Source organism: Notolabrus celidotus, chromosome 2, assembly GCF_009762535.1.
Source record: "Notolabrus celidotus isolate fNotCel1 chromosome 2, fNotCel1.pri, whole genome shotgun sequence".
NCBI lineage: Eukaryota > Metazoa > Chordata > Actinopteri > Labriformes > Labridae > Notolabrus > Notolabrus celidotus.
Window position 1 is genome coordinate 12,576,849 of NC_048273.1, and position 24,055 is coordinate 12,600,903.

The 24,055-nt window shown below is 39.6% G+C and overlaps 1 pseudogene; it reads right to left on the reverse strand.

Moving 5' to 3' along the window:
- LOC117807484 overlaps positions 1–24,055 on the reverse strand; it is a 68,006-nt pseudogene that overhangs the window by 26,952 nt on the left and 16,999 nt on the right.

Below are 24,055 nucleotides of genomic sequence, written 5' to 3' on the forward strand. Positions count from 1 at the left end.
TCACCATGTGACTGCAGAAGCTGGGATCCGCCAACCTTTAGATTGAGATATGATATTTCCAGACACCATGTCTCTAAAGACACAGACATGTGTCCTGTGTCATACGTTTTGATAACATAAAAACAAAGCAGGGCCGACGAGAGCAGACAGACTTGCAGCAGTTTGATGTTCTGTTTTACAAGTAAAGTCCTTCTAAAAGCTTTAAATTGTGTTTATGCTTGAAGTATATTTTATTTAAAGGGCTATGTAGGTAGTCAACAAAGACACATAAAGTACCTGACACATAAACCTGGGTAACAATCAGTTTCTAAAGGTTTAAATTGCTGGGGTCAAATTGACCCCAAGGATAAAATATGTTTGTAAATTTGAGGGTAACAGGAGGGTTCAATTCATGTGTGAAAAAGTTGAGTCAAGAAAATATGGGCACTCTTCAACATTATTTTTCTATTTATTCTGGTCAAATGTTTTGGGAACACTTTAATTGGACAGTCTGTCTGTTGATACTCTACAAGCCATCAGTAGATATTCAGTTGAATCTCAACAGAGTTTTAGTTGACATCCAACTAAACTTTTTCAACTGACAAGTAACATGCATTCAACTAACTGCAAGTAAACTGTAAGGTGTAATATCAGTAGATATGTAGTTGCATGTCAACACAGTGTCAGATGATGTTCAACAAGACTCTTTTAACTGACAAGTAATATGAATTCAACCAACAGCTTGTAGACTATAGGTGCATTTGCAGACAGGCTATTAACCAATATTTAACTAACTATCTGTAGATAATCAGTTTTTGCTTTAATTGGATAGTTCTAACATATTTCTACAAATGCTTGGTGACTAATGCCTACTAATGGTCTACATGTCAACCGTCTGTTGAAAGCCATCTATAGATATGTTGACAGTCAACAGATAGCCAACTACACATGAGTTGCGTTTCTATTGATTGTCAACAATTATTTGACAATCAACAGATTATGGACAGAGTTGACAGGTCATTCATTTGATGGGTTTGAGATACATGAGGAGGACATGCTACTGTGCCCTTTATCATATGTTTACATCACACTCTTGACTTTCAAAAGACAGATTGATTTTGAGTAGTTGATAGTTAACTGAGAAGAAGTTCATACAATCTACAGATAGTTAATTGAATATTGGTTATTGGTTATTAGCCTGCCTTCAAATGTACTTATAGCATTCTGTTGGTTGAATTCATGTTACTTGTCTGTTGAAAAGGTTTAGTTGAATGTCAACTAACACTGTTGACATTCAACAGAATATCTACTGATAGCTTGTAGAGTATCAACAGACGGACTATCCAATTAAAGTGTTCCCAATTTTTGGGGGGTTGGTCCATTGTTCATTTAGATTTAAATTGTCTGTCAGTAGTGATTTTGCTGCACTGTGATCTCTTTCAGTTGTAGCAAAAGAGGGTAGGGCTTCTCTCTCTTCATCCGTGGCTGTCTTTCACAGGATAGGTGGAATAGATGCAAAGAATCATCATCATTTACAGGCTTCCTTTCCCTTTTCAACTTTCCCATCCTTTCTCCCTTTTCTAAGCTTTTTTTGCCCACATTCATTTCTTCACATCCTCCTTCCTTCACTGCCTTCCCTTATTCTCTTTCACTACTCACTTCTGAGTCTTTTCATCGTCCTTTTTTTCCTTCCTCTGGAGATCTCTAAATGGTGAATTTATCTTCCTCGACCCCTGTGGCTCTCACCAGGCTTATTTCTTTTAACTAAGGAGGTTTACAGGTGTCCCTTCCGGGCTTCTGTACTCTGCAGCAACAGTGTCCCTCAGGCTTGTGTTAAGTTTCATCTTCCCCTTGACATCTTTATCTTACTGAGACGCCCAGAAGTCTATCATTAACAGAACTCAGCTCAGCTTAAAAAAGCTACAAGTTTAACTCTTAAAATGGACTGACTAATATTAGCCACAAGAGTTTTCTCTCCTTCATACCCTCCTCATTCTTTTCCTTACAGTCTGCTCCTTTCCACCGCCTTTGATCCTTTCGCCTCCTTTCATTTCCCTTGCTTTATTTCCTGGCTTCCTTCTTTGTTTGCTCCTGTCTTTCTTCCTCCAACTCCTCAGCTTTCCCCTCCCTCCCTCCCTTACTTCCTCCCTTCCTGTTCACTTGGTCGTTACTAGTGTCACACTTAAAAATAACAATAACTCTCCTCTTAAAGTAGAGCAGTTCCCCAGAGGTGTGGCTGACAGGCTATTCTGCGCCTCCTTGAAGCTATTTCTGACATCCAAAAATTATCTATTTCTATATTTTCTTCAGTGCACTCACAATCATTTGATCAGTGACAGTGAAATCATGTGGCGTCTGAGTGGAGGGAGCTCTGATGTTTAATCTTTAAATCTATATGTAAAAAAGAAAATGTCCACGCACAAAATATAGAAGAGAATCTAATGAAAGTACTGTTTCCAGACTGATCTCTGGAGGGGCGTGTGAGACAGCCTAAAGAGATGAAGTTGAAAACTGGCTGTAAGGTGCAAAGAGAACGATCTATCACTGAACATCAAAACAACAAAATAACTCACAACTGGCTTCAGGAGGAACTCTCCACATCCAAGGAAGTAAAGTGGAGGGGGTTTCCACCTTCAAATTCTTTGGAACACTTCTGAACACTAGAACGGCCATGGGGGTCATGTAACTTTGTCACATTAAAGATTACAGAGCTGCTGTTTCCTGACTTTTCCTAAAGTTGTGTGTTTACATATTTAAAATGTCATTATACGAATTAAACAAAAGGCAGTAATTATATGGCTATTTTTACTTAATTCAGCCACAGGCAGTTATAATGACTGCCTTGATTAGATTGTTACATTTTCACGCTGGGTATATGCCTCTTGGTTGCTTGGCAACTATCATTGTAGTGTACAAAGCAATTTAAAAAGTTGGGATTCAAATTGAGAGGATTAGACAACTCTATTTTGGCAATTATGGCAAAGAGAAGCACAAAGAGAGAGATGACTGCTGAGGAAGTCTGACAGTTGTTCCAGGAATTGGCTAGCGCAGACCAGCGATCTATCTGAATAAGAAGCATATAAAGGTGACTCGCCGAGGAAGGTTTCATATAAACATATGCATATTTTTATAAATATGTAGTAAATCTAGAATCAATCAATCAAGAATCAAGAAAGCTTTATTGCCAAGAAATTTGACGTGGTGATTGGAATACTGGTACTTAACAATAAGACAGTAAGGACAATAAATATAGAAACCTAAAATCTAATCTAAAAATTCTAAATAATAAAAAAAAACTATCTGTTGAACAAAAAATAAAAATGCTATCCTACATCAATCTCTATATTGGGTATTTATCATAACAGATAATGCAATTTGGAATCTGGCAGTCAAAATGACCTCTCGTGGCCTTTCTAGTAGAAATGGAATCCTGGCCCTTCTCATGCCAAAGAGGACCTCTCATGACAATCAGCTGCACTGCTCCGGTGAAAAGGCACAGCATTGACAATACTTCCAAAGCAACATTTCTGCTGATCTGCTCCTGTTCTTCTACCACTGACGTACTGTGTTGCAGTGTGGCATGCTAGCTGCTAAGCAGCAGACAGAAAGGCTTTCCAGAGAGTAGTTAACACTGCAAAAAAATAGTCAGACTCCAGGTGCCTTCACTGGAGGAGCATTCTGTCTTAGCAGCACCAGGTGCCTTGCATCACACCAATATTACGAATGATGTGAAAACTTCACATGCAGTTTATTATAATGCAATAACGTCTTGCAGACAATTTTACTATTGGTTCAATAAAACTTTTTTTCCAATAAACATGCTGCAATACATTTTAATTTACAATTATAATCATAGTGCAAAAATTCTCAATGTGCAACAATGTTACTGTAAAATACAATAATCCACAAGGTCTTACTGCATTGAATGAGCTCAGCCTATGGTAGCAGTTGAAAGGTATGGACAGACCCACTGACACAATCTTAGCTCAGGGTCTTTAAAAACTGTGCATTGATGGATCAAGGGAATGATAATGATGGAGTTATATATGCTGAAATGCCATATGGAGGAACAACAAACCTAATGATCTAGATTAACACTTGCCATGGCTCCTTTTAATCACATTTGCGGCTAAAGTTAATCAAACCACGTTGTATGTAGCTACAGACCCTAACATTAACATAATGACATTATGTATTTGCAGGAAACTGGAGTCCATGGGCCCCACAATTTCTGTGGACATCATCAGACATATCACAACAACAGACTGTATAATTAATGGACGTAGTATGCGTGATGTCACCCATCTGTTTCTGAAGTGCTGTTTTGAAGCCAACCGTCGGCGGGAGCCATATTGGAAATGCTGAACTCAACCTAACTGCTGTCGAGCTAGTGTGAGGTAAAGAGACGGGCTTTGAGCCTCCTAGCCAACAGCTACAGTGTTCCCACCTGTCAGTCAAGTCAGCTGTGCCTCTTAAAATGGAAAACTCATAATCTTAACCTAGAAATTGCAGTGCTATGAAAAAATTCACCCCTCCATACAGTGTGTTCCGGTCGAGATATGAGCTATCTACACTAAGTTTTGTCCAGGCTGTAAACATGTTTATTTCTGCAGTAAAGATCTGTTTTTAAAAATTTGTGTGTATGTGGTAACCGATAGTTACAGAGCCAGTCTCAAGTGGATACTCGAGAAACTGCAGTTTTTAACACAACTTATGATGTCATGAATACGGTAAGAGGGGGCCGTTTGTATGGCCTTTTCTTGTGAACACAGTAAACACAACTCCATTTGAAGGCACCATAAGCTACTTTCTATCTTGACATGAATCCACATTTTCTGATGGTGCATTCTTTCACCCTGTGGGCAGCACTGGACTTTACAACATATTGACCTCAGCACTAAAACTTGGATTTGGAGCCAAACATGTAAATCCATCCCATCATCAATGAAGAAAGAATGGGATGTCCTGAGGGGGGAGCGCAGCAGCATAGGCTCTTTCCATCTGTCTTCATCTTTACAGCTCTGCAACTCACTGATAATCTACCTGCAGCTTTCTTTCTTTATTCCTTTTGACTTTGTATTTAACTTTTGTTTAAAACTCTGCTTAACATAAACAATATCTATCTATCTATCTATCTATCTATCTATCTATCTATCTATCTATCTATCTATCTATCTATCTATCTATCTATCTATCTATCTATCTATCTATCTATCTATCTATCTATCTATCTATCTATTTATCTATCTATATATCTATCTATCTATCTATTTAGCTAGCTGTAAGAGTGGTTAAGCCAGGTGTGAGAGACTGAGGAGAGAAAGAACGGCAAAAAAAAAAAGAATATATTTTGTGCACTCTTGTGAGCACATTTGACTACTGGAGTGTACAGGTGAGTGAGCTTGAATGAGTTTCATTTTATGCATGAGTACAGAGGTATTCTGTGTGAATAAATGCATTGGCCTTTGACGGAAAAATAGAGAGCAAGAGGGGCAGAAACTGAAGCACAGAGCCAGAGAGAGAGAGAGAGAGACAGAGAAGGGGTTGGGAGAGAGGAAGTGGGGCAGGAAATGAGGGAAATGCAGGAGGGGACAGACTTTTTTTTCATCCTGATCTCTGCACTGCGGAACAATTCTACTACAACAGTGTACTGCAGGTCAAAGAGCAGCATGCTGGAGGGTAAGGAGGGCAGGGAGATGGACTGAAAAGGAGAGAGGGAGAAATGACAATTCCTAAGGACCGGACAGTGATGGGAGGTGCAAAATCATTTTAAAAATAGCATCAGGTGGGATTCCTGTGGAGCACAAAAATAACACAAGGACTGAGCATGCACAGATAAAGAATGTTGCCCTATATTCTTCTATTTTCTCCTATTTATAGGGTGTACTCGTTGTTTTCTCTGACTGATTTCCTTGAGTAGTTCAGGAGTAATTAAACTAAAATGCTGCTAAGGAATGAAAAGTGGAGTGAAATAAAAACAAGATGACCTCTGGAGTGTTTCTTGCATTTTTTCAAAGTTGCCGAGTCTCCCTGAAGCAGCGCAGCTTCTGTTATCTCTTGCAAAGATGAGGCGACTGAAGTCGACACATTTACACAGAGGGGGCATGAGAAAGATGGATGGAGAGAAAGTGGACAAGGGGCTAAAAATGGATCAGAGTATTTTGTCCTTTTCAGAAGATCAATTACCTTCTTGACTCCACAACACACTCAAAATGAAATCCCTGAAACACCAGTGACCAGCTGTTTGATTTGATTCAGTTGATAAAGTCCACACTACGTTACACCACACTTAATTGTCTCTCTGCTGACTAACAGACAGACTGACGGCTGATTGAGGTCTCTCTGAAGAACACACACCAGTCGAGCAGAAATAATAGTTTGTAACTTTGCTCTAGTTAGAATCACAATGATTTGTTGACCTGTGTTCAGAGATAGACTGAGGAAGGTTAATTCATTTTCTTCACAACAAACCGTATTTGAACAGAAAGAGCTGCCACAGAGAAAACTGATTAAAAGTATTTTGTAAGATCTTTGAAGGGGAAAAAACTATTTACACATTTTCAATTTGAACTTTTAAAACAAACTACTCAATACTCCTACATCAATCCTGCAATCAAATGTTTGAGGCGGAAACAATAAAGAAATTAAAAAGTGAAAACTAGACTCCACTTTCTCTCTTTTTCTGAAAGCTTTAAAGCCTCTGGGAAGGTGACTTGAATATATAAACGTCATATAGAATATCAACATTTAATGTGTAATCAAGCATCAACAAAAATCTGAGTGAAAATAGTCCTTGGCTGAGTGCAGCCAGGGGTGGCAATCACAGCGGTAAAATTACAGGCAATACGAAGAGAGGAGTTCGCTCTGATGTTAGAAGGACTGAGAAGGAGCAGAGTAGTATTGTTAAACGTCTGGATGTGACTTAGTGTTTTCTTTGTGATTGGTTAGATATTCATTTCGAATAAGTATCCAAGTAAATCCTGCCTTCTTTAACCTAGCGTTAGAACGTTATCAAAAACTTGACTGTGAATATTTTAAAAAATGTAATAAAATTAATTTCTAATATTTGTAGATATATAAAAGTATATGATCTGCATGGTGGTGCAGTGGGTAGCACTGCTGCCTCACAGCTAGAAGGTTCCTGGTTTGAATCCAAGGCCGTGCAGGTGCCTTCCTGTGACGAGTTTGCATTTTCTCCCCATGCATGCATGGGTTCTCTCCGGGTACCTGGGCTTCCTCCCACAGTCCAAAATCATGCTTACCAGGTGAATTGGTCACTCTAAATTGGTGTGAGTGTGTGTGTGAATGGTTGTCTGTTTCTCTGTGTTAGCCCTGTGATAGGTTGGCGACCTGTCCAGGTTGTACCCTGCCTTCCACCCGAAGCTAGCTGGGATAGGCTCCAGCCACCCATGACCCCTAATGGGATAAGCAGTCAAGTTAATGGATGGATAAAAGTATGTATATATATGACTATATAGTTGGAAAGTTTTTGTTGACTTGGGTGACCAGAGGCTTTAAGCCATTTTTAATTCTGATAGTTGCCATCAGCAGATTGGGTCAACAAACTGAATTTTTTTTGTTAATGTATTTATATTTTTACTTCTCATTCGTGATGACAGGAACTAAAATTTAAGTTTTCACATTTAAGTTTGGAACCAAACCAACTCTAGAAGCGGATACGTACCCAGTTGAAAGCTCCAGCACTGCACTAATCAAACTTTGATTGAATTGTACAGTTTGATTGGAAAGTCTAAAGTCTCCTGTCATATCAGTTCCTGCCCCCACCTGTCCTCTGCCTCTTTAATTAGCAACACCTGTCCCTGATTAAGGTATTAATTACCTGCTATATGTTCTCTTTGTTTTCACTCCTCAACCAGATAGTCATTGTTCATACATGTTTTTTTCATCACTTTCCAGCTATTACTAAGCTATCTTTTTATTTAAACTAATGTTGGGTTTGAATATTCTGTTTAAACAAGAGACAGATTAAAATTGGATTAAGATTAGCCATGAACTAAATGCTGTATAATCTCTGTTCTTTTAAAAACAGTGAAGTTATGCATTTCTCTATCCTTACAAGAACTGGGTGGGATGGTTGATCAGCCACAGCCTACATGATCACACAGTCCTGATAAGCAATCACACTTGCACAAAGTGATGCACTGAATTTTCTTTGAAAGGGATCCTTCGAAAACTTTGTGAGCAGCAGAGGGACAAAACTTTACCAGTTATCTGCTTTATATGGGGACAAATTGGGTACACAGCTGTGCTATCAGTGGGGTACATATACTGTGAGTGATTTTTTTTTTTTTACTGTATATAATTTCTTGTGTGTTGAAATATTCAGTCCAGCTGTAATGATAAAAACAAAACAAACACAAACAAGTAATCCATTATTGTGTCCCAGCACAGCACCATCAAACTGACAAGCTGAGTTGTGCTTCATTAATCATACTATCCTGCAGCAGGATCAAACATTCCCAGTCTCCATGATAATGAATGACTTCAATGTATAGCCCAGATTGGTATTGATAATGTTAAATGTTATTATCCCTATGTTTACATCATGTCATCATCATCATCTCTCTCTCTAAATCTCATAAATAGTAACTACACATCCACAGGGACACAGGACTTCAATAAGGCCACTACTGGAGAAAGCCCTCTAAACGTGTTTGGAACTAAAGGAAAATAGACCTTTATGTATTGGTTCATCATTAACAACAATCAGCAGTCTGAAAGAAATAAGAGCTGCAGATAGGAAGCCTTTCTTCTAGTCTACTTCCTATATAAGAGCACTGTGTTTGCCTGATAAAGCTACGGTCAATTATTTGCTGTTATAGGCAATTAATCTTTTTGTCTTTGACCATAATTAACATTGGAAACATCTGATATGCAGCTGTTTAGCAACATAATCAGCATCACAACACTTGGACGGGCAATTAAAATATCCTTCGAGAAAACAAGCTGAAAGAATGACAAGAAGGAAGAAGAAATATTAGATATGCTTTACTTCCCACACTGAGACTACAATATAACCCTTTTTCCAACAAAAAACAACAAATTTTCATCTTATTCAAAAAGAAACCAAACAAATTCACGTCATGAAATCATGACAAACACCAAGTATGTGAAATCCATGCAGTAGGCATGCATTTGTCAAAAAGTATTGATCCAAAACCAGCTTGTTAATTGATCTCCAATAGGGTTGATGTGCAGACTCACCTTAATATTGCATAATTTGGTCTTTTTGGTATAAGCACTAAAGGTTATTGATTATCAGGCTGAATACATTTCCTATTACCTGTGACCTATGACCCCTTTCCATGATGGAATGACCCTTAAAACCTCAGATCAGTCTGTCTGTGTGCGCATGAATATGGAACATCCAGGGCTGAAGAGTACAGACTTAAACAGGATTCAACATCCTTGCTGGAGTGATTTTATTCATATGAACCATAGACTCTATAATTAATGGAGGTGGTATCCGTGACATCACCCATCTGTTTCTGAAGCACTATTTTGAAGCCAATCGTCGGAGGGAGCCATATTTGAAATGCTGAATGCAACCCAGCTTCTGTCAAGCTAGTGTGAGGTAAAGAGGCAGGCTTTGAGCTTCCTAGCCAACAGCTACAGTGTTCCAGCCTGTCAGTCATGTCCTTAAATGGGTAATGCTCGTAATCTTAATATCTTCTGGACTGTCACATTATTAAAAAAATTCAAACCCTGTAAAGTGTGTGTCGATAGAGAAATTAGCTGTTCAGACCAAAGCCATTTTTTGAAACAGGCTGTAAACATGTTTATTTCTGCTGCAAAGATCGTCTTTGTTGAATTGGTGTGTATGTGGTTTCCAGTATTTCTGCAGACAGCCTCAAGCAGATGCTCAATGAACTGTTTTTTATAACACTTCCGCATTGGCTTCATATCTTGAGACCGGAAGTTGCCACATGATATGAACGCCTTATAAAGAACAAGAATAGCCTCAGATTCACTCCAAGTACTGAAATACAGAATCTGGAGCTTAGTGCACAAAATTAACAGCAAAGCTATACATTTTTGTAAGAGTTTAAGAAGCCTCAATGAAACTACAAACTAGTGTAACTTCTGACTGTTTTGCAATATCAAAACATGTCAACCCACAGATATTTTGTTAGAACCCAGAGCCAATGTACCAGACTAAACACAGTCAACCACAACTTCTCCAACTGTGACATAGCTCAGTTGGTCCCTATGGTGTTCATGTCACTGAAAGTCACATAAAACAAGAAAGTGACTTTGATGTGTTCTGCCAATGCCACATCATCCTCCTCTTTTCTTTGTTTTCCTGTCATCCTCCATCTGCAGCAACATAAGCCTCTGTTCCATCATTTTTTACCGAATGCTCCACCCCTCACTGAGCTCAGGGCTCCTCAGTGGCCTGTGTGTCCTTGCTTGTGTCTGACACACACACACAAACATGTACACACGTACCAACACAAACCCAAAGTCACTCTCTGAAAGCCGAGTACTCTCATCACACGGCTGAGTGAAAAAAATAAACTGCCAACTACTTCAGGGGCAGAGGGTGAAAACACATGAACACGCACACAGTTAAGCACACAACACATGTCAACAAGGCTTTCACAACTGGCTGACCAGTACTATATAAAAATCCCCATCTACTTTGAGTCAGCGAGCTTGATCTAAAGCCATAGAACTTGAAAGGAGAGCCCCTCTTCACCTTGATTTAAAGGTGAGATCCAGAGTCCTGCTTACAGTTCAAGAAAATAAACCCACATTGGGAAATCTTGCAGCTGCTTTCCTCCTGAATTCAGTGCACAGTTAGAGTTCAGCAGGTAAAGTCATCCCCTAACATATGCTTGTCTTTTCCCTGTGTGTGCATCCATCTGCAGCTGTGACCTCTGAGGTCTCCCTGACCGAGCGGTGACTCACCGATCTCACAGCTTTCTCCAGAGAAGCCCTGGGGACAGTAGCAGCTAAAGCCGTCACCTTCCTGCAGGCAGCTCCCTCCATGGAGACAAGGGTTGGTCTGGCAGGGGTTATTCTCAGCTGTAAAGATAGACAAAGGAGAGTTAACTTCCAAAAGTACATTTATAATTCATCTTCTACAGAGACATACCATTGTGAAAGTGCCATGAATGATACAAGACTTTCAAACAAGCAAGGAGCCAGCAACATGCCACTCTCGTTCATCATTTTTGAACCAGTAAGTTCTCTGCTCTCTGATAGAGGTAGAGACTGGTGTTGGTGGACAATATAAGTCTTGTCTCTATGACAGGGACAATCAGCTGTTGTTGCCCCTTTTTCTGATTCTTGCCAAGCAAGGGACAACACTGAATTGACCCCTCCTGCCTTCCTCCTATTGTCCTTTCATTCATTCCAAGTCCTCCTGATTGCAGCGGTCCTCAAAAATCAGCTGATCATCAGCCAATCATGCATGCTCGTGCAAGCTCCAATTTAATGGCACATTACTGTGTTTTCAAGGAGATAATAAACACATTTTACTGTGCTGATAACTCCAGGCCTCTAGGTTCAGGAATGTTTTGGCAGATTAATGGTAGAGATTGAGGATATATGAAGTCATAATTATTGCTCTTATATTTTATGATGGGGCAGAGGGAGGAGGATAATCTGACAGGGACAGGTAGAGAGCAGAGCAGGCGTCATGATTTTTTATTCTGTGTGCATAAAAAGACTGGCTTTATGACTCACATTTTATCCAATCCTGATAAGATTGCAGCTCCTGACACATTCAGTCAGACCCTTTTAAATACCGCATCCTCTATAAAGCAGCACTGACGGAGAGTACATTCTGTACAAATGTTAATCAAGTACAAAAAAAAGAAGAAACCAGAGGATGTTGTTTTTTGTTTTTCTATAAATGGAAGGGAAGAAAGGAGAAGAAATTTAGAAAAAAAGAAGGTGGGGGATATATGCCGTTCAAATCCTTATCCATCCAACAATCCATCTACAATAAAGTGTAGGATCTCAGTCTACTTTCATTGCTGCTGCCTTCAGCTTCAACTTAATCATGGCATGTAAAACCTGTAAAAATTCATACTCCAGCAACTCTTCCTCCAATATATTAAAATTGAAATGATCCATCACTGAAGAATCCGTTTTCCAGACAGCTTAATTATCCCTTTTATAAGTGCAGCTATAAAAGTCTGAATATCTTGAAAAATTCAATATCATCCATCACATCCGACCCAAAAATACAGATGAGCTGAGGGCTGCTGTTAAAGCAACCTGAGCTTCAATAACACCTCGGCCGTGCTTCAGGCTGATAGCTTCAATGCCACACCTCACTGATGCTGAAATTTGTTGTAAAGGAGCCCAAAGTAGTAATTGAGTGGATAATTGAAATTACTTTTTAGAGCTTAGATATGTCTGTATTTAATCATTTTATTTGATCTAAGGAGAACTATTCGAATAATATTGAGATACTGGATATCTTATCTTCATACCATAGTCATCAAAATAAAAAAAAAAACAATGCTTGAATATTTCACTTTACATGTAATGTATGAAGAATATATCAAGTTTTACCTTTTGAAATAAATGAAGAAAAAATAGCTGTGTGTGAATGTACAAATGTGCAGAAGTTTCACAATCAATACAATATAAGTTGAGGTATTTCATCCTAAGCCACAGATGTTTAAAAGTGTTGCAAAAGATGTTTAAATCAATTTATACCTTTGAAAATTCCTTTTTACTGTCTTTCTTCTACATCATCTCTTTAACTTCCTAACTTCACACTTCATTTGTATTCTTTTGTGTATTTTCTTGTAGTCTTAGTCTAGTCCAGGGGTGTCAAACTCATTTCAGTCCAGGGGCCACGCACAGCCGGAGTTGATCTCAAGTGGGTCTGACCACTAAAATCATAACATAATAACCTTTGTTTTAGTGCAAAAAAATTGATTCATGAAAAATTTGATCATAAAATGCTCTAAAAAGTCTATGAATTTCCACCGGATTTTGCAACCGGATAGTTTCTCCTGTGTTTCCTGTGTTCCACACCTGTTAATTAAACTCAGTGTATTCAGTTCCTCTGTTTCTCTTGTCCTGTGTTGGACCATTGTAAGTCTTCCTTGTGTTCCCCGTGTTTCTTTATCCTTGTGTTCCCTTTGTTTTCGTTTGGATTTGATTCTTGGACATTTAGTACCTTTACCTTTTTTTTTTTCACCTTTTGTTCTTTTATTATTAAAATCTTAATTTTCTGAACATGGGTCCTCCTCCATTTTTCCCCCATCGTGACAATTTCAAAAAAATAAAATGTTAAAATGGGCTCATTGAAAAAGTAAAAGAAAATAGGAAAGAAAAATAATGAAATGGTTTGCAAATTATTTAAACCATATATTTAATTGAAAACAGTACAATGACTCCATATAAAATGTTAAAACTGAAAAATTTGATTGTTTTATGAAAAAAAAAAGGCCCATTTTACATTTAAAACCAAAAACATGTTTCAAAATTGTTTTGCATAAACTCTTATAACTATACTATGTAAGCATTTGGAGACCAGTATCTAGAGTTTTTGAAGTGACTTGTCCCAATTCTCAGATTCAGATTCAGAATACTTTATTGGTCCCAGAAGGGCAATTCAGTTTTACAGTCAATTCTTGCCTAATATAAGATTTCAGTTGGGCTTTCAATTATTTGCAAACCATCACATTCTTTTTCATTAACATTTGACACTGTGTCCCAACTTTTTTTGGAATTGGGGTTGTTCATAAATTGCTAATAGAAAAACTTGAGCAAAGCTGGATCTACAGCACCGATGAAAGGTAGCTTTGCTGTATGTGGTACAGATTGAAAGCTGAAGTGTATAGCAGAGTAGAATATGCAATCTTCAGATAATTAGTAACAACTTATTACACACAAATGAGACTGTGTACTCTACCCCATCTGTCCACAGAAGTCTGAGTGATGATGCCATATATAGGCCACAGTGTAAGGATATGAAGCAGCTGTGGATTGTGTGATATGTCAGCAGCAGCATATAGTGGAAGCAGCCATGCAACTTAAACTAGATTTGGTGTTCAAACATTCAGGCCAGAGAAATGTTTTCTTTGGATCACATTTTGTTATTTCTTTAATTAGGAATGTGTGAGTGTTTGCAAAGACTTGAAACTAAGAATTAATATGCAAGTGAAAACCAAATTAAAAATTGGTATTGGTCCATGAAAGAGGAGGAAGTAGAGGAAACAAATTAAAATTTAGTTAGCGGTGAAGAGAGAGAAACTAGTGATGGACAGAAAGTCACAGAAAGGGCAATCAGACATTTCCTTCTCTCATAGCGCTTGCTGCTAGCTTATGATTAATTGCACACTGGTCCTAAAATAGGTCGTCTCTTCTATTCTGTTTGAAGACTGACAAAATGAGAGGGGATGAAGAGAAAGACAGACTATGTAGCCCTCCGATTTGTCAAGTAGACACATGGGGATCAGCAGGTATAAAAAAAGAGCTTTACATTAGCCTTAACTAATAGTTAAGCTTTAAAAGCTCTTACATAATATTGAGTTCTCCTCCTTGAAATGGATCACATACGGCAATTTCTCCTCAGTCTTGTGAAATCTGTTCCCTGATGTGACATTTTACTTCTTGATGGTGTAATCTTCAGATTTTTTTAAAGCTTCTCAAGAGGGAAATAAATTAGAGTCTTTACCTGATGCCAACCTGCACATACATCAGGATTAGGAATAGGCCATACAACCAGAATGAGGATAAGATAAATGTCTGGCACACCACTAAGTCTGAAGTTAGGCGGTTAGCAATTTCGACATGATAAAAGCTGCAGAAAAGGCTGTGCTGACAGGAAGTATAAAATCTGCACGAATAAAAACACATTTTCACAGCAAAACTGCACGCACACTTTACATACACCTGCTTATCGCCTGGTGTGTTACTGTACTCGGACCCACTGAAGCTTGTAATAGCTTTGCTGAGACACAGATCACGCCTCAGCCTGTACAAGTGGCCCGAGTCTCTGAGCGTGATAAGCCATCACCTGGGCCCAGCAAGAGCTCCCTGTTAAAATTTAATGCTACAGTACTTCTCTAAAAGGTACCGAGGCTCACAGAGCAGTTAGAGCCATATGGACGACTGCACTGAACTGAAAAGTATGGGCCTGAATACAGCTGATGGAATCATCACTGTGATGGCTCAATGAGTCTGTAGTGTGAGATATTTTTAGTCACTTCCATGAGAACAAGTGTTTAATGTGTTTAGTGATGATGCAGCACTGGAGATGGCACTCATTACACATTAGTGTGAGTTGCCCTGTCTGTGCGGAATGTCAAGTGAGGGCTAATGTTACATCCAAAACCAAAATGAGATAGATCAGGTAACTAATAATTTTACAGAACATTTGTATTTTTCAAGCTTTAATCTCAGTGTTTCCAGCTCCACCTGTGAAGGTTTGTCGTTCATAACAATGCTGACGTAAATGACAGAAAGGTGTTTAAATATGTTCGCTCCATGAAGAAAATTCCCATCTGGAACTTTATCGAGGCAACCCGACAAGTATCTGCAATGAATGTTTGATCAAAGTGTTTAGTTTCACTGAGTCATCTGTTGAACTCCAAATTTCCATCTCCACAGTGACAGGGTGAGAACATGATCCATGTATCACAGTATCCTCACATAGGCCAAACAAGGACCTCACTAAGGATGGGCTTCAGTTACTGCAAAGGCAGGCTGAATACATACTTTGAAAAAAGGTACGAAATAAAGATAATATCTATCTGCAGCACCGAGATGCAGAACTTAATGTTGGTATGACTTCAAAGGGATTGATTTACTGACATGAGCTACATGAGGGGGAGGAAGGAGAGCAGATAGGAGGGAGATGAAAGAAGAAGATGGAGACGGATGGAGGTGATAGTTACTTGTTGGTGAACCTGCTCCACTTTCCACTGATGATGTCAGCACTCCAGTAGTCAATCAGTAGTCACACACTTTACAATATGTTCGTAGAGAGCACCTCATGAACCATTCGTCACACTGAATCATCCCAGAGAGGACCAAAGAGGAGTAACATGTCAGGGATTCAATACGACCCAATTCAGCAAGCATGCACTGCCAGACAGATGAAGAAATTGAGGGTCTGTTGTGGCAGCTCCATTTATCCTTAATAAATGGCATTACCTGGACTGTCATCATCATCAACACATCTGAACCACTTTTTTCATCGTGTCTTTGCTCCCCCTGCCATACTTTGGAATACAGTATATGTGATTTGCTGGCCTTCCTGACATGAATGAAGAGTAAGGAAGCTATGGGCAGGAAATTTTTCTTAAGACCAGTTTACACTCAACAAGGAAGAGCTACTTCACATGACCTTAAAGCTATTCTGCCTGCAAAAACTCTGAACTTTGCTCCCTAAAATACCTCGAAACCAGCACTGAGCTTACCTGACTCTATAATTTGCACATTTACATCTACCTGCCTTGCCATTTCTGATGCCTTCTTCCCTGCCCTGTCTAGGAGAGCTCCCTACTGGGATAGGTGTATGTGTGTGCCTAACACACGGCTGGCTGCCTTATAACATTTTGTGACTGGGCATGGAGACGAATCCCCCACCCCGCTCCACCAAACACAGCTCCACTATGCCTTCTTTATCAATAGAAGTGAAGTCAGTCAGACAATATGTTAGCTGAAAAACCCCAGTTGAGTGCACTCACCCTCTTCTGTAGTCAGAAAATCATACATCCACTGTAGACCCTGAAGGCAGGTGGCTCTTTTGACGGTGAGTGTCTGCATGAGTGACTCGCTGAGTCAATGGCAGATGTGTGTGTGTGTGTCTGACTGCAAATGGATGATAGTAAAAATGGAAAATCTCAGGAATGCTTCTATTCATATCTTGTTAGGTATGCTCCAGGCATAATAATCGGCCCATTTCCACTGTCTGCTGAGCATTTCTCACGTTGGAATAAATTTATATCCACATTCTTCTGCTAAAGACGTAATAAAAGGCATGTTTAGGTGCACAAAGGAACGGATCCAAAAACCAACAAGTGTGTGCACATCTATTTCGTCTCCATTATTTGTCCTCTAGGAAGACAGACCTGTTTGATACAGGTAGAGAGGTGAAATATTCTTTCAGTAAAGGGAAGCAGTTTCCTGACATCTCATCTGATAGCTCCTGAATGCTGCGTTGTTACGGGTACAGACATAACCCGAGCAGGTTATACTCGTCCTCTGTGCACAGCCACACAATGACTCCACACAGAAGATAATATTCCTTCTGACAGCTCCCTGTCAAGCTCTCTGCCTCTGTTCATCACCTCCATCATTTTGCAACTGGTGACAGTCAGCAGTGATGTTGTTGCTGCTTAACTCATTGCACCCTTAGGGACCTTTTCAGTCCGTACCTGACAATACACACTCAGGAATGGATTAATCATGGAGAAAATAACAAAACAATCCCACTCAGTGAATCTCTGACTGTCTTTTTAAGTAGGTAAAATATGGTTTTGAAGAGGTACTATGTTGTCTGCTTAAAGGGATATTTTAGTGTTTCTGAAGTGGGGTTGTACGCGTTTTATGGCACTAGTAATTGTACTAGCCACAATTGATGTGGCTCAGCTCTGCCCCTGTAATGAGAAACTGCAGGGAGAAACAGCACGCAAGCTAGGCTACAGTTTTCAGCTGACGTGGCTATTTTGCCATGTAATATAGCCAATTTCTAAAGATTCCGACCCGAGCACTCATCTCGATTTAGTTCTACTCTCTACTAGTGATTTTTTTGGCGCTTCACTTTTCTACCAGAAAGCCCAATCATTTTTGCACTATTTGCAGACACAACACAGACGAGCTCTTCTGCCTGCAGCACACTGATCAGCTGTTCAGGTCTGTGGCTTCAAAGTGACAAAAATACAACTAAACTTAATAATGAGTGATTCTGACAACACACAGTCATACCATTTGCTACGGACACACGTGGACAACTTTATGAGCCGGAGTTTATGGAAGAAAAGGTGATACAATACACTGGAGGACAACTGAAGAAACTTCTAAGCTAAACTGGAGAGCAGGAGAGATCCCGAGTTACCTAGTGGTGCAGTTGATGGAGTTCTCGGCTGTTTGACATTTTAGAATGTTCACCTTATGTTCAGATGGTATGGGATTAAATCAGATTGTTTTAAGCTAACTATCAGAAAATGCAAAATAAAATAAAAGTCTCTTGCAGCATGTTTTACAATGTATTTAAAGGACAAGGCACTGTTCTATACCAAACACATAATGAAAAAGAATATGTTGTGCATGAAAAAGATAAAAAGCTTGGGCTTGGCATCCATTGTTACCACGTGACTAAAGTGAACACAGCACTTTGGTTTGAGTCTGATCTTGAGAGGGCTGTGAAATGACAAAATGTTCATAAAAACAACTACAAAACTTGTTTTTTCAGTTCTGCTGTGGATCTGTTCCCAGTAACAGTCAAGAGATTCAGTCATCCATCCTCCATAATGAGAACTCTAGGTCATAAAATCTAGAGATAAAACAGAGCTGCCTGTGGTGGAGCTCCTAGAGGCTGAATAATCATCAGGTTTTATTGTGGCAGAAAAAAATATAAATTATCTTTATAATACCATGAACATGCCTCTGCGGGCCAACTGTTTCTCGCTCACAGCAGAATATTAAAAATAAAAAAATCACTGAAAAAAAAATTGCTTGATATTTTCGCCTACTGCTCAAAAAATATCTCACTGAATTATTCACTCACTGTTTTTTTTTTTGTTTTTTTTTTCAGTGTGAAAAAATCAAAGCACTGTGGAAAACTAGAAAATATTTTAATTTAATATTACTACTTCATGTGATGTTCTCTGAACCTCTCAAGCATAGCACTTGATGTGGTTCATGGAGACACTGAATATTATGAGTTAATTTCCTGGCACATATCAAACACAGAAAACTCACTGGTGCTGACTCTGGGAGAAGAAAATAAAAATGTCAAATCTGACCTGATATCCAGCCTTGACACACATTGTTACATTCTAACTTAAATCCATTCATTCGCCTCCTTTCAAACTGATCTGTTAGAGACATGTCTCACAGCTAGACCGACTTACCTCTGCTTCAGTTACTGAGTGTTATTGCCTCTCTAGATAGCTTTAGCCCCAGGATTGATAACGAGTCTGTCTTTGATAGCACTTCACCTTATTGACAGATGAAGCTAAATGTATCCCCTTTCTGCTACGATGAAAGGCTCACAGTTACATGTTAGCCAGCTTACAGTCAGCAGTCCCCATCACAACAACAAACCTGTTTTTTAAATGAAAGTCCTTTTGCTAGTCTGTGGCATTCTCTGGTCTTGAGACTGCTCAATCTGCTCATTCACTGATGCAGAAACTGCTATACCAAGTACCTATCAGTATTAACTCATCACACACACACACACACACACACACACACACACACACACACACACACACACACACACACACACACACACACTTTCAAAAGCTGCTAGCTACGCCACTGGGAGCAATCCTGGGTGCAGTGTCTTGCACGGCTGACTTTACCACCGCATTTGAAAATATGCCCTCTTGCTGCTCCAGAAAGCTGATCCAAGGTCTCAAACAGCCGGCAGACAAGCTGAAAACCCATCCACACACCCATACTGACAATATGCTACCCCTCTCTGACCCTGTCTCAATTTATCTCCTCCATTCCCCCTTTGTGCTCACATACACACTTCAACCTGACTCTGCTCATCCAAATTTCACACTGTAATTTGGGTTGAGGGCTGCCTGCCATGTTGTGGATGCTGCCAGAGGTCTGATCCATCTTCAGCCCAGGAGCAGGCTGTTGTCAAGAAGGGTATAACTCAATGGCATCCTTCTCTGTGATCCATGTGTCAGACTGGATAGACAGCCAACATTACTGTTTCACCTGCACTGCTTCAATGACTCAAACTGCTTGATGACAGAGCTCAGAACCGTTTGGTACACTGCTATATATATCTGAAAACTCTGGTCTAGAAACCAATTTAGTAACTTTTTGTGGTTTTACAAAGTCCAACAAAATACTTTAGGGTTCTACAATATGGAAATGATGATATGAGTCAGTAAAAACAGAGCCAAATTAAATGCTTTTGCTCTCTCACAATAAGGATTAAGACATATCCTGCGTGTGTGTTTGCATGTGATTCTGTGACATGGCGGTGGGATTAGGTGTTCTACGGCGTAATCTTGGCAGACTGGTGTTTCTCGTCATAATAGTATATTTAGCTTGAATGTGTCTGTTTGTCCACCCATCTGTGTGGGTTTAGCTGGAGGCCAGAGGGATGGGAATTGGAAGGTTGGATATAGCATCATATACCAGCATTTCATCACCCTGATATACGGCTAAATAGGATGCGGAAGGGACTGAGGCTGTTCTGATAACAAACGACAAATGGAGACAGGAAGGAAGTAAAGAAAGACAAAAGAAAGAGGGTAAGGAGGAGGTAAGGAATGGAAGAATGAGGAGAGGGAAGGATGTGTTCCACATGTGCCATTTATTAATCATTTGACTGAGTTTGAATCATATGTGGACTAAATTACATCATAACAAAACTAGGTATTCCAGATATCAGTTCACCACAGGTTACCTGGATGATCCTTTATTGTGTCCTAGAACTAGTGCAGGGCGATATAGCCTCAACTACCGAACGTTTTACCTCAATTACAATCAATGATTGTTATATTTTATGTTTTGTTTTGTTTTGTTTTTGCTTTCTAAGACACAAAAATAAAGCACTGATTAAAACAGGATCAAATTAGCTGAGAGTATTTTTAAGTGCATCAGAGCCTGTAAATAAGCACACACGACTACCATGACTCACTGCTGTTTGAAAACAACATCTTGGTGTCAACCTCTACATATATAGTATCATTTCACATTAAAGCCTCTAGATGTTCTAAAATTATCCTTCCAGCACAGCTTATAACCCGCACTTATTTAGGAATATCCTGGTCGGAAAAGATGAATCGCATCCATGAATTTACAGATTTAAAAAAAAAAGTGTGTTCCTTGCTTCACAATATTATGTAAAAAAGAAAAACAACGAAATGATCAAAGATGGTGACAGGTTAAAAGTGTTTGTGAGTTACCATCAATAAAGAAAGTGGAACGTCAATGATCCAAAAAGACGGTATTTGATGTAAGTCAAGACAAAACAGGTGATACAAGAAAAGAATAAAAACAGCCATTCAAATAAATGACAAAAGTGTAAAGTTATTGTATTATTTTTGAAAGAACATAATTTTGTCTGAATGCTCCATGCTTTACTCATAGACTGTATAAATAATGGACATAGTATCCGTGACATCACCCGGCTGTTTCTGGAATTCTGTTTTGGAGCCAATCATCGTTGGGAGCCATATTGGAAATGCTGAACTCAACTTAACTTCTGTCGAGCTAGTGTGAGGTAAAGAAGTAGGAGTTAAGCCTCCTCACCAACAGGTACAGTGTTCCTCCTCAAGTCAGCTGTGCCTCTCATAATAGAAACTCTTAATCTAAACATCTTCGAAACTGCGTTATGAAAAGTTATGAAAAAATTAACCCCCGTAAAGTATGTCCCAATAAAGAAATTAGCTATTCAGACTAAACTTATTTTTTGTACCAGGTTGTAAACATGTTTATTTCTGCTTTAAAGATTGACTTTTTTAAAATGGTATGTATGTGGTTTCTGGTACTTCCAGGGCCAAATTTAAGCGGACACTCAAGAAATCGACTTTGGCATCAATTCTAGCGGCCAGAGGTTGCCGCTTGGTTTTACTCTGAGATGCATGTATTTGGAGTTAATGGTGGCATAAATTGCTTCCTGTTCCTGCAGCTAATGAATCCCAAACAGCTTTTTTTCTAAATAAAATCTAAAAAGGAAAAAACAGACACAATGAGCTGAATAAATGTAAATGAGTTGCAATTGTTTGAAGCATGGACACAATATAGCAACTAAAATATGTTTGCTCTGTATTCAATCTGTCCTTGTATACAAGGACAGATTGAATACAGAGCAAACATATTTTAGTTGTTAATACTGCAAATTTTGACAAGGACGAGATTTAATATTTTTGGTCTATTAACTCTGCCACAGCAGCAGGTCATTAATAATCAAGACAAATCAAAGAGGCTGCTTCACAAACATTCAACACTGCTATCATTGTGAGCATATTCAGGAGTGGAATTAAAAAAATAAACTGAAATTTGAGTCAGACATGTACCAAATAGCACATTGAACAGATGGACAACAATGAAAATGAGTGAGGTGCAGTGTCTTCAGTCGATTACGAGTCCTATTTCATAGTTTGTGTCTACATTGATGATTGGTTGGGTGCTTGGATCTCGGCCTCTCTCTTTTTCACCTATAATTGCCTTCACTCTGACCCGCTAATTACTTCACTTCACTAAGACCTGGTTGGTCTCACCTCAGTGCACTGAACTGCTCTCTGCGGCTGTTTGTCTCACCAACATGAGAGGAAGGGGGAGGAAAGAAAGAGGATGTGTAGGCGAAGGAGAACAACCTGGATTAAGAATGCATGATGAATGTTAGAATGAGACACAGTCAGTACTTAAAGGTGAGTCTATTTTAGGCTTTGAATTAAGATGAAGGGCACACTGGAGTGTTTACATACTGCTGCTACTGTACTGTGTCGCCTCAGGAGAGAACTGATGTGATTAATATTTCTGAATGTCATGGAGCTGCACACATAATTAAATGAAATGCCACTGATTAGATAAATGATCATAATCAAGATAAAAAATAATGACAATCAGGGAGCTTACATACCTGATGGAATGAGCCCAAATGCCCAGTTGGGTACAAGAAATCCAAAGGGGTTGTTTGATTCCTTGCTGCTTTTTTGGTCTGGTGTCAATGTAGATTTGATTTCCTCAGATTTCTTGCTTACAGCCTCCAGAGGCGTCCGCTGACTTCCAAACACAAAGGACTCCAACACTGCGGACCTGGATTCCATTTCTTTTGCAGCAACATTAGAGCCTGAGGGGAAGGAAGTTGACTGAATGAGACCCGTAGGCTTTTGAGACCCTTCACTGGGTGCAGAAGTAGCTGAGAGGTCACCCTGAAAGTTTGACATGCCAGTCGTTTTCTCTTTCTCTTCCTGAACCCATGAGATGGAGATAGATGGCACAGTTGTAGTGAAAGAATCTGGGGAATTTTCTGAAGTGGTTGCTGTGGCAGTAGAATCTGTCTTCTCTGAGTCTCTGGTAGGAAGACGCTGCCCTGTGGTCACCTCAGAGGTTGTCAGCATCTCCACTAAGGCTTCAGTAGTGGAAGGCACCACATCTTTTCCACTCATGCCCTTCATGTGCTTCCTGAAAACAGAGGTGAATCCTGAATTTGAACCACCCTCTCCTCTTTTAGAAGAAGCAGAAGAAAGGTTCTCAATAGGGCGGCTGACATAGAAGATCTCCCCTCTGGCCTCCTCTGCTGTGTCAGGTTCTTGGGTGCCCTCAGGTGGGGTGGTTGGCTGTTCAGCTAACTGCCAATGGGACAGAGTTGTGTGCTCTGCCACAGTCACAAGCTCAGTCTGACTTTGGCTAGGTGTAGCCTCTGTCTCAGGACTCAGTTTGACACCACTGTCCAGGTCCAAGCTGTTGTATTTTAATCCAAATCCAGCAAGGGAGTTGTTTCCCTCACTGCTTCCCTCCACCTCTCTCTCCTCTCCTGATGTGGTCCTGGCAGCATTTGCATCATCTCCATCCTGATCCCTCCCCTGGCCTGAATAGATTTCTGAATTGTCCTGTCGAAGAGAGGGAGGCAGGGTTATCACCTCCATAGGCCCTGCTTTGGCTTCCATAGGCTCCAAGGTGGGATCTTTGCCTACATAGGCTACATTTCCAGGAGGGCTTAGTTTGGAGCCATGTAATGACTGGATGACCCACTGAAAGTGGTTTCTGAGGCCCAGATCAAAGGTCGAGCCTGCTCTGGGAGGCTGAGGTCTGGATATATTGACATTTCCACTAGGTGGTGATCTCTCTTCAGGAACTGATGGTGTGAATTCTAAAGGGAACAAAGATAGGATAGTTAATTAATTAATTTCATGATGATGGTGGTGGGGGTGGATTT